We start from the raw sequence: 12,743 nt of genomic DNA on the forward strand, positions 1-12,743 counted from the left end.
ACTTGATTGGTTTTATAGCTAAATTAAGCTAAGATTGCAACTAAGTACTTGAAACTAAGAAATGATGTTTTTGGTTATTTTTCAAATGTTGTAAAAGGACTAGGGCTGTGACCATGACCTAGGTGTTCGCCTAATGGGATAAAGACTTTTATGCTGTTTTGTTGAACGGGTGTATTATAGCTCACAACACTGCATTGCCCACTCAATACCTCTCGGTTAGAGAATGGTTTTTCCCAATTTGACTTTCTCAAGACCAAATGGGAATCTACCGAAACGGCTGATAAGAGCTCAAGTCGGGTTGTTACTATCTCTAGGTTGAACCCTTTAATTGGGTTGATATATTTCTCAATTGACCCAATTCCTTGTTAGCTAGGTTGACCTAGACTAGGTCTCTCTTTCTCAAGAAGAGCCTAAGAAAAAAAGGCATAAATTAATGTTTGCAACCATTAATTCACAAATAAAGCATAAACCTAGCTAAATAACAAACACCCATTCATAAATAAGCAAAAAATTAATCATCCATATGGTTTACAGACTAGGGTTGGGTCACAACCCTAGTTAAAAATCTAGCTACTCATAATGGGTAATGAAGAAAATAGAGAATAAATGATAATTAAACTCATATTAAAATATTAAAAGAAAAAAATCTAATATTTAATCACTAAAGTAAGCTAAAGTTGCCTAAAGAAGTAAAGAAAACGGCTACAGATGTTCAGATCTTCAAAACTTCACCTAAATTCGTGAAAGAAGTCTATTTATAAACAGCTGGAAATTTCAGACAAAATTGCCCTTTCGAATGTTCTGCGGCCGCACAATTCCATGGGCGGTCCGCACTTCTTCTTCAGTCTTGGCAGGAGCTTGGTCTGCGGCCGCATAATTTTTGATTGTGGCCGCATGTCACTTGTTCCGCGGTCCGCAGAAAATGGAGTGCGACCGCACAGGCCCTTTCTATGGCTGACTTCTACGGCCGCACAATAATTGTGCGGTCCGCATATCCTTGAAGCTTGAACTGGGACTTCTTTGAACTTGAACTCTAGCATAGCTTCTGTGGCCGCACAATAATTGTGCGGTCCGCACATTACTCTTAAGCACTGTTGGTTTGCATTCTGCGGTCCGCACATTAGCCTTTTTCCTGCTTTTTGTTCTTGAGTTCACTTTACTCCTTTTTGAGTTGTATTTCATCTTTGTTGCGTATTTTCCAACACTCCTGCATTAAAGCACATTTCATTAGTTTTGGGAATACAATTAAGCACTTTCAGACTAAAAAGAAAGTAAAAATGCGCTAATAAGTAGTCAAAATCCCAACTTATCACCCATGTAGGAGTCCTAGACTATAGTACACAAAAATATGAGAATCGGGGGGAATTCCAATTATACGGCCGTAAAAAGCCAAAAAGGAGTAATAGTCATGGCGAGGCGGTGACTATTATTCCTTAGTTCGTTTTTGATGGGAGGCGATCGAGGTTCGGGCACCCGGTCCCATACAGGAGGCATGAGCTATAACACAATAAAATCTGAGAATCGGGCAAAATTCCAATTTTATAGCCTTAAAATGCCAAAAAATGAGAAACGGTCATGGAGAGGTGATGACTATTTTTCCTTAGGTCATTTTTATAGACCGACAAAATTTTAGGCGATTGGGGTCCCCATGCAGGAGGCGTGAGCTATAGCACACGAAAATCAGGGAAACAAGCCAAATTCCAGTTTTATGGCCCTAAAAAGCCAAATAACGAGGAACGGTCATAGCGAAGCGGTGACTATTATTCCTTAGGTCATTTTTGATGGTATGGAAAAATATTAGGTGATCGTGGTACGATAGATTACGCCCATGTAGAAATAGGCACACGAAAATCTGGGAATCGGGCGGAATTTCAGTTTTATGACTCTAAAATGCCAAAAAAATGAGGAAAGGTCATGGCAAGGCGTTGAATATTGTTTCTTACGTTGTTTTTTATGTTTCGGCAAAATTTTAGGCGATCGGGATCAGGTGGCTTAGGCCCATCCAGAAGGCGTGGGCTATAACACACGAAAATCTAGAAATCGAGCGGAATTCCAATTTTTTGGCCCTAAAACGTCAAAAAATGAGGCGAGGCTGTGACTATCATTTCTTAGGTCATTTTTTGTGGTCCGAATTTTCTTTAGGCGATTGGGATTTGGTGTCCCGAGCCCATGCAGGAAGCGTGGGCTATAGCACACAAAAATCTAAGAATCGGGCGGAATTCTAATTTTACGGCCCTAATACGCCAACAAATGAGGAACGGTCATGGCGAGGCGTTGACTATTGTTTCTTTGATCATTTTTGATAGTCCGGCAAAATAGTAGGCAATTCGGGTCTAGTGGCCCTAGCTCATGCAGGAGGCGTTGGCTATAGCACACGAAAATCTAGGAGTCAGGTAGAATTTCAGTTTTATGGCCCTAAAATGCCAAAAACGAGGAACGGTCAGGGCAAGGCTATGACAATTATTCCTGAGGTCATTTTTGATAATCAGACAATATTTTAGGTGATCGGTTCCGATGGCCCGGGCCCATGCAGGAGGCGTGGGCTATAGCATAGGAAAATATGAGAATTAAGCGGAATTCTAGCTTTATGGTCCTAAAACGCCAAAAAAATAGGAATGGTCATGCCGAGCCAGTGACTATTATTCCTTAGTTAGTTTTTGATGGGTTGGCAAAATTTGAGACGATCGGGATTCGGGGGCCTGGGTCCATGCAGGAGGCGTGGGCTATAGCACATGAAAATCTTGGAATCGGGCGGAATTCCAGTTTTAAGGCCCTAAGATGCCAAAAAATGAGAAACGATCATGGCGAGGCGGTGACTATTGTTTCTTAGGTGGTTTTTGATGGTCTGAAGAAATTTTTGGCGATCGGGGTCTGGTGGCCCGGGCCTATGCAGGAGGCGTGGGCTATAGCACATGAAAATCTTAGAATTGGGCGAAATTCCAGTTTTATGGTCCTAAAACGCCAAAAAATAAGGAACGGTCATGGCAAGGCGGTGACTATTATTCATTAGGTCATTTTTGATGGTCTGAAAAAATTTTAAGCGTCGTGGTCCAGTGGTCCGGGCCCATGCAGGTGGCCTGGGCTAAATCACATGAAAATATGGGAATCAGGCGAAATTTCTCTTTTATGGCCCTAAAATGCCAAAAAAGAGGAAAAGTCATGGCGAGGCATTGACTATTCTTCCTTAGTTCTTTTTTGATGGTTCAACAAAATATTAGGAGATCGGGGTCCTGTGGTCCGGGCCCATGCATAAGGCGTGGTCTATAGCACACGAAAATCTGGGAACCGGGCGGAATTCCAGTTTTATGGCCTTAAAATGCCAAAAACGAGAAACGATCATGGCGAGCCGGTGACTATTATTCTTAAGGTAATTTTTTATTGTCCAAATTTTTTTTAAACGATTGGGGACCGGTGGCCCGGGCCCATGCAAGAGGCGTGAGTTATAGCATACGAATATCTCAGAATCAGGCGGAATTCAACTTTTATGGCCCTAAAACGCCAATAAATGAGGAGTGGTCATGGCAACGCATTGATTTTATTCCTTAGCTCATTTTTGATGGTACGACAAAATTGTAGGCGATCCGGGTCCGGTGTCCTGGGCCCATACATGAGGCGTGGGCTATAACACATGAATATCTTGGAATCGGGAAGAATTCTAGTTTTTTGGCCCTAAAATACGAAAAAATGAGGAACGTTCATGGAGAGTCCTTGACTATTGTTCCTTAGGCCATTTTTTATGGTCCGAAAATATTTTAGGCGATTGTGGTCCAGTGGATCGGTGCCATCGTGGGCTATAGCACACGAAAATTTGGGAATCAGGCGAAATTCTAGTTTTATGGCCGTAAAACGCCAAAAAATGTAATTTGGTCATGGCGGGGCGGTGACTATGGTTCCTTACGCTGTATTTGACATCCCGAAAAAATTTTAGGCTATCCAGGTCTGGGCCCACGGCGGAAGGCGTGGGCTATAGCACACGAAAATTAGGGACTCGCGCGGATTTTCAGTTTTATGGCCGTAAAATGCCNAAATGAGGAACGGTCATGGCGAGAAGGTGACTATTGTTCCTTAGGTTATTTTTATGGTCCAAAAAGTTTTTAGGCGATCTTGGTCCGGTGGCCCGGGCCCATGCAGGAGGCGTGGGCTATAGCACAAAAAAACTTGGGAATCAGGTGAAATTATAGTTTTATGGCCCTAAAATTCCAAAATATGAGGAACGGTCAGGGCGAGGAAGTGATTATTGTTCCTTAGGTCATTTTTATGGTACGATAAAATTTTAGGCGATCGAGGTCCGGTGGCCCGGGCCCATGCAGGATGCCTGGGTTATAACACATAAAAATTTGGGAATCGGGTGAAATTCCAATTTTATGGCCCTAAAATGCCAAAAACGAGGAGCGGTCATGGAGAGGTAGTGACTATTGTTCCTTAGCTGGTTTTTTATGGTCCGAATTTTTTTTAAAAGATCGGGGTCCGGTGGTTCGGGCCCATGCAGGTGGCGTGGTTATAGCACATGAAAATCTGGGAATAGGGCGTAATTCTAGTTATGTGGCTCTAAAATGCCAAAAAAGATGAACGGTAACTGCGAGGAAGTGACTATTGTTCCTTAGGTTATATTTGATGGTCTAGAAAACTTTTAGATGATCCGGGTCTGATGGCCTGGGCCCATGTAGGAGGCGTGGGCTATAGCACACAAAATTTTGAGAATCAGGTGAAATTCTTATTTTATGGCTCGATAAACGCCAAAAAATAAGGAACAATCATGGCGAGGCGAAGACTATTATTCCCTTTGTCATATTTGATAGTCCTGCTAAAATTTAGGCAAACTGGGTCCAGTGGCTTGGGACCATGCAGGAGGCGTGAGCTATAGCACAAGAAAATCTGGGAATTTGCCGAAATTCAAGTTTTATGGACCTAAAACGCTAGAAAAAGAGGAACGGTCATGGAGAGGCGGTGACTATTGTTCCTTAGGTCATCTTTTATGGTACAACAAAATTTTAGGCGACCAGGGTCCGGTTGCTAGGGCCCATGTAGGAGGCGTGGGCTATAAAATACGAAAATTTGGAAATTCGGCGGAATTCCTATTTTATGGTCTCTAAATGACAAAAAACGAGGAACAGTCATGGCGAGGCAATGACTATTGTAACGACCCGACTGGTCATTTTGAGCTCTAGCGCGTCGTTCGGTGGTTCGAGGTCCTGAGTAGCTTCACTTCATGTTTTATGACTTGTACGTGTGGTCGGAATTGAGTTTCGAGAAGTTCAGAGTTGATTCGTTTGGAAAATACTAATTTGGAAGCTTTAAGTTGGAAGAATTGTCTAAGGCTTGACGTTTGAGCAAACGAACTCGGAATCGGGATTTGAAGGTTCCAATAGGTTAGTATGATGATTTCGGACTTAGGCGTATGTTCGGGTTGAGTATCGGATGGTCCATAGCATTTTGGCGCTTATTGCAGAAAGTTGGCATTTTGGAAGTTTTAGAATTTCATAAGTTTGGTTTGAAGTGGACCTAGGTGTTATCGATGTCCGTTTGGGGTTCCAAGCCTTGGAATAGGTTTATCGTGATTTGTTACTTGTGCGTAAATTTTGGCTTCATTCCGGAATGTGTTGATATGATTCTGACGCGTTCATCGAAGTTTGGAAGTTTGAAAGTTTAAAGAAGGATTTTGATCGTCAATACGTAGTTTTGATGTTGTTTGGTATGATTTGAAGCCTCGAGCAAGTCCGCGTTATGTAATGGAACGGGTTGGTGTGATTGGACAGGGTCCCGGGGGCCTCGGGTGTGTTTCAGACCAAATTTGGCTAAGTTGTTGGTGATGGTGTCTGGTGTTGTTCTTCGCGAACGTGAAGGGTCTCCCGCGTTCGCGAAGAAGGATTTTTGCGGCTGAGGGATTTTACTCAACGTGAACGCGACACAGGGGTCGCGAACGCAGAAGAGAACTGGAGCATGCCTACGCGAACGCGACATAGGGGTCGCGAACGCGAAGAAGGAAGGGAGCTGGGGGGCCTGGCAATGTTAAGCCTTCGCGAATGCGACTGTATGACCGCGAACGCGAAGCAGTAGGACTTGGAGGCATCGCGAACGCGGCATAGGTGAAGCGAATGCAAAGAGGAGTTTTTGGGGTAGTGGCATTTAGCCTACACGATGGCGAGGCATTTTAATCGCGAAGAAGGAAGTTGCTGGGCAGACTTGTTTTATTTCTGGTTTTGGTTCATTTCTTCTACTTCTCACATGGCTTAGGCGATTTTTGGAGCACTTCAAAGGGATATTTACAACATTTATTGCAAGGTATGTAATTCCCACATATTGTTAGCTAACTAGATGGATTATACAAGGATTTAAACATGGAAATTAGTAGGAATTGTGAGATTTTGAAAGAAACTTAGAAATTAGTATTTTCAGATTTTGACCACGAATTTGGGCATGGAATTGGGAATAATCATATATTTGAGTTTGTATAGTTATGGGTAAAGCGTATCTTCGAAATTTTTTGGAATTCGAGCAGGTGGGCCCGAGGGTTGACTTTATTAACTTTTCGAGCGAGTTGGGAATTGTTATGAATTGATTTATTATGATTATTAGAGTATATTTTGATTGATATGCACATTTCTTGACTACTTTTGGATCGATTGGCTTTGAATTGAAGAGTTAGAGAGGCATTGGAGCCGGTTATGGAACTTCAGAGCGAGGTAAGTCTCCTATCTAATCCTGTAAGGGGGAAACTACCCCTAGGTGATGTATCTATTATGTGTTATTTGTTGTGGGGGATACGTACGCATGAGGTGATGAGAGTCCGTACGTGGCTAGATTTATGATATGTCCGGATAGACTTAGGTTCACGCAATGCTATGACTGTACCATTTGAGTTGTTCCTTACCTATTAAATTCCCCTATTTTACGTTACAACTTGAGACTAGACTTGCGTAGAGTGATAGACTTGCTATTGTAGAGATTGACAAGCTTCATGATTTGCCGCGGAATAATTGTACTCCTCTTACGGATTTCTCCTGCGCTATGCACTCTCATTGAAAGGTTTTCCTAAACAAAATTCATAACTCACACGTTTATTCGTGAGTAGGTTCAAGGACCTGTTAAAGCTTCTTATGCTAATGGGATCGGGCCGTTCGCCTCGGCAGGATTATGTACCACACTCTCATTGGAGCGGGCCGTTCGCCTCGGCAGTATAATAGATGTATCTATGGTTCGTGTCGTTCGACCCTCGGCAGTGCACATATTATGATGAGATCAGGCTGTACGCCTCGGCATTTCGATAAAATACTCTTATGGAATTGTGCGTAATATTTGACAAGAAGCACCAGTGTACCTGTGAGCTTTTTCTGATTTAAATTATGACGACCTATCTGGTGAGGTCCATTATATATATATATATATATACACACACACACACACACACACTCCAGTTGAGGAGGTAACTGCTAACTGAGAGCTTGAGTTTATGGTTGAGAGGAGGATTGTATCACGTATTTATACTTGTTTATTTCGTTTATGTATTCTGCCTCATATCTGTTTACTTTCTACTATATCTGTCTTATTGAACAACTAGTAATTGTCGATGTCGATCCCTCGTCACTACTTCTCTAGGGTTAGGCTAGATACTTACTGGGTACGTATTAATTTACGTACTCATACTGCACTTGCTGTAATTATGTGCAGGTATACATATGTTTCTGGTGGTCCTCTGGGTGCAGAGGCACGGTTATTGCAGGGACTTTATGGTGAGCTGCACTTCCTTGTTACGATTCGCAGCATACAGAGTCTCCATCAGAGTTATTTATATTTCCCGTCTAACTTGTATTTCAGACGGAGGTTGTATTATTATTGTACTCCTTAATAGATTATCATGCACTTGTGACACCGGGATTTGGTGTTTCCTACTGGATATTTAGTATGGTAGTTCACATAATCATTATCATTTCACCCTGTAAATTCTATTTTATACTATTTAATTAATGGAAATTATGATTTACAAAGTAATAAAATGAGTAACTAAGTTGATAAATCATCATTGGCTTTCCTGACGACTGCGTTAGGCACCATCACGATCTATAGTGGATTTTGGTAGTGACAGATTGGTATCAGAGCACTAGGTTCACTTGGGTCTCACGAGTCATGAGCAAGTCTAGTAGAGTCTTGCGGATTGGTAAAGAGATGTCTGTACTTATCTTCGAGAGGCTATGGGGCTGTTAGGAGCACTTTCCTTCTTGATTCCTCTTCGTGCGATTCGATTCCTTTGAGGCTTATGCCTTTATTTCCTTCCTACTCAATATTATGCAACGTGGAGCGCTTGTTATCAATTGGGCATCGAGAAGTTGTAGTAGTACTGCAGAAATGGTGCATGATGTTTTTCCCTGCGTATTCGAGCAAGTTATTATCGTCATCTTGTGGAAGGGGTTCTGTCGTTTCAGCTCTGTATCAGTATTGCCTATGGTTTTGAGGCTAAGAACAGATTGCTATGATGTTCATGCGTTGTTATCGCATGGTGTTGGTGTGATGGTAAGGTTCCTGTTTATGTGTCAAGGCAGTGAATGACCTGAAAGGAGGATTTCTCAATGCATGATTTAGAGGTTCAGCATTTAATTCCAGCGGAGGAAAGGCAATCGGACTATGGATGTTCAAGCTTTAGCTGGTGGAATAACGAGACTTGATATTTTCGAGCGTGGTGGAATTCTCTCTGTGATGGGGTATCGTCGTCCTTGTTTGAATGCATTAAGGCTCATAGGTGTTATAGTCTTCTTTGAACTTCCCTCGGGGCAGGATGTTGTGAAAAGGTGCTTGAGAAGTGGTTTTCAGAGATGGCGGTGTGTAGCAGTTTCAGAAATCGAATCGGTGTTTCTAATGTTGATGGCTCGAGAAACATGATCTTCTAGGAGTCTTAGAGTTGGAAGCAATTTGTTAGTTCTGGTGCTATAGAGATGGATTTTGATTTAAGGCAGCAATTAGGCAGCGAAGAATGAGGAAGAACATGAGGGAGATGTCTTGCGATGGTTGAACTTCTAGCAGGTCAAGTATGAAAAGCAGAGGCCGATAAGTTGCTCAAGGAGATGGGTTAACCGAAGTAGAAGTGGCAGAGTAGCATATCGATTTTGTGGTAAGAAAGCCATTTGCCTTGAGGAAAGTTTATAGCGAATTTGGGAATCATGGTGGATAATGATTAAGCCTGTGCATTTCATTTGGGATGGTGACTACTGTACCAAGGAAGATTGAATAAGGCAATTGCTTGAAATGAAGAGGGGTGTGAAAATTTGATTATCTATTTTGGATGCAATGTCGTTGGAAGATGTCGGTATGTAAATTTCCACAGGTGGGCTATCTCCTGTGAGCAGGTCAGAGGTTGCATAATTTCTGAAGAAGCTTCTACGAGGAGTTCTACTTACTACCCAACGGGAGGTTGAATAGTCAATTGTGGCTGATAATTCGGGATGTTTTATGGAGATTTTAACAAAAGATTTTGAGAAATTTGGTGGTTGATGGAGCGAGATCATGGTGATTGAGAAGGAGGAATCTTTGTGGGTTCTGCATTATGTGATGGTAGCATAAAGTTAAGTGGGAGAGCCCACCGTCTACGATTTAATCGCGTGGTTGTTTGCTTGTGCGGTTTCTGATGATCAGTGCATTGGTGGATCAATTATGACTAAGGAAAGGAAACATCAGGGGTAATTCGAGAAAAGAACTTGAAGAATGTGTGCTATGTTTGCCTTATGGATTCATGTGCAGGTTTTGGGAAGACTCGGAGTTTATGCTTCTTGAGGATGTGATGTACAAGGAAAAGAATTCACCTGGTTGCTTCTTTGAGAGGGTGTTCATGTGCTAGCAGATTGGAGTTTGGTTATTTTCGGAACCAGGTCAAAGTGGGTGACTCACAACAACGGTCCTAGTGGGTTCAAGAATTTAAGTGCAGTGCCTAAGGATTTCGTGTCCGTTGTGTGGCTAAGAATCGAGTTTTGCAGTGGATTATGAAAGTGGCTTGGAGTATTCTATGTTATCATCGGGCTTGCGGTACAGTATTAGAGGAAAGGGAGAAATAGATTTGGATTTGCGGAAGATCTTGCAGAATGAGTGTACCAGTTGGAGATGCTATTGTGCGCTTGAGGAGGGAATGAAATGGTTCATGGGTATTGAGACGATGTGGTCTCGTGATTCAAGTAACTCGGGATGAGTGCGGATTGAGTTCGTTATGTTTGGAATGGAGCTATTATTATTTCTAAGGAAAGTCAAGAGTAAATTGGAAGAAGTTGGTTCGGTTAGTAATGGTTGAATCAGCATGATTGTGGCAATGATCAGTTCCTTCGGCGTGTGAAGTTATACATGTGGTTTGTGGTTGGACGTGTGCGCTTGACAGTCACCACAACTCAATGAATTTGGAAGGTATTTGGTTCAAATGGCTTTGTGGTGTAAATGAATTTCGGAAGAGTTATGGGGGTGTAGACCACAACTTGAGGTTTGTATTTTCTGCGGTTTGGGAATTCAGCTACATGTTGCAATGGTTCTTCTGAAATGATTCAAGTGAAATGCTTCTAGCCAATGAAGTTTTTATTCTACTAATAGTTCAGGGGTTATGGAGAATTCTTGTACTCTTGCGTAGCGGCATGATAGGTGCAGTGAGCGGCATGGAAATTGGAAGTGGAGGATCAAGGTTGCGGTTGGTGTTGGCAGGAATATCACGAGCTCGGATGAGCAGGGAAGAATTCATATGTTCGGAGTAAGCAGGAATTTTCTTTAGTGTCATCTGAGGACGGTGTCCTATGTAAGAGGATTCGTGTGCTGAATTGCGTATTCTTGAATCACTTTACATCATTAGTATGTTGGTGGTGCGGATGTGCAGACTTAGTTACCTGGTGCGGAAGTTCGTGGGAGTGTATCCCACGGGGAAATTTGTATAAGTCTGCCATGTTAGTCACTTGATTGTTGAGGATTTAAGACCAAGTATGGAGATTTTGGTACTGTCGCTAATGTGAGACCTGAAGGGCGCTCTATTCATTTGGTTGTGGACTGTGGAAGTTTGTTCCGGATTGGACGGCTGCTCATGTGTGTCATGAATACGGCCATTGTGGATCCTTGAAAGGTTGTTGGCTCAGTATGGTATGATCAGAATCAATTTGAGGTCTATTGATGGGTCTAATGTGCATGTGTGCTCTACATCATGTCGGATGTGTTCATTGGTCATAACATTGCTTACGGAGGAGTCTTCGAGCGTTGGATGTTATTCCCATCGTCAACTATTCCATGTAATACTCTATTGTGCCATGTGGGTTGTGAGACGGCTTGATTATTCGCACAAGTGTTGAGGCCCTGAGTGGCATATGATGTTATATGAGCAGATGGCTCTCAAGATGCAAGTCATTTTATTGTACCTTAGTCGTGCTTGGGTTTTGTAGCGTATGGCGCTATCCGTCTCCCCAGGGTTGTATTTTTGCACATGGCGTGCTTGTGGTCGTTATACGGTATTTCGTAGGTATAAGCATTATGGCTTAATGGGTATTTTCTTATTTATGGTTATGTGTGGATTAGGTGGCACGCAGCCACGAGTATATTGTTTGGATCGGGTTGCACGCTGCAACGGTATCATGTATGGATCGGGTTGCACGCCACAGCAGTGAGATGATGAGTACGGTTCCCTATATCTATTCTTGTGTATTTTGTTTCTCGTTCATTGAGAAGGGTTCATAGCACTTGATCGATCGTCTATTCTTTACGTGGGCCGGGTAGTTCTTTACCAGAGTTCGTTCTTCCTTATGTGTCATATTCAAGTTGTAGCTCGTTGGCGCATTAATGGTGCCATGTGAGATTTTGGTCAGTGTTTGCGGCGGATTACTGCCTGAGTAGCTTATACTCAGTGATACGAGTTTATTTGAGCTGAAATCGGTGCAATCAGATTTATATAAGGTATATTAAAGAGCAAATATCGTTATTCGGTTCAACGGGGTTATGGTGGCACGGGTAGGTGCACGAGATGTTGAACAGTGATTTTGGACAACTCCGGAGTAGTTCTTAGCACGTTCGAGGATGAATTTATGTTTAAGTGGGGGAGAATGTAACGACCCGACCGGTCGTTTTGAGATCTAGCGCGGCGTTTGGTGGTTCGAGGCCCTGAGTAGCTTCACTTCATGTTTTACGACTTGTACGTTTGGTCGGAATTGAATTTCGAGTAGTTCAGAGTTGATTCGGATGGAAAATTCTAATTTCGGAAGATTTAAGTTGGAAGAATTGACTAAGGTTTAACTTTTGAGTAAACAACCTCGGAATCGGGATTTGAAGGTTCCAATAGGTTCGTATGATGATCTTAGACCTGGGCGTATGTTCGGGTTGAGTATAGGGTGGTCCGAGAGCATTTTGGCGCTTAATGCAAAAAGTTGGCATTTTGGAAGTATTAGAATTTCATAAGTTTGGTTTGAAGTGGACCTAGGTATTATCGATGTTCGTTTGGGGTTTCGAGCCTTGGAATAGGTTCGTATCATGATTTGTGACTTGTGCGTAAAGTTTGGCATCATTTCGGAATGTGTTGATATGATTCGAACGCGTTCGTCGAAGTTTGGAAGTTTGAAAGTTTAAAGAAGGATTTTGATCGTCGATTCATAGTTTTGATATTGTTTGGTATGATTTAAGGCCTCGAGCAGTCCGTGTTATGTAATGGAATGGGTTGGTGTGATTAGATGGGGTCCCGGGGACCTCGGGTGTGTTTCAGACCAAATTTGGCTAATTTGCTGGTGCTGGTGTGTGGTGTTGTTATT

Source organism: Nicotiana attenuata, unplaced genomic scaffold, assembly GCF_001879085.1.
Source record: "Nicotiana attenuata strain UT unplaced genomic scaffold, NIATTr2, whole genome shotgun sequence".
Lineage (NCBI taxonomy): Eukaryota > Viridiplantae > Streptophyta > Magnoliopsida > Solanales > Solanaceae > Nicotiana > Nicotiana attenuata.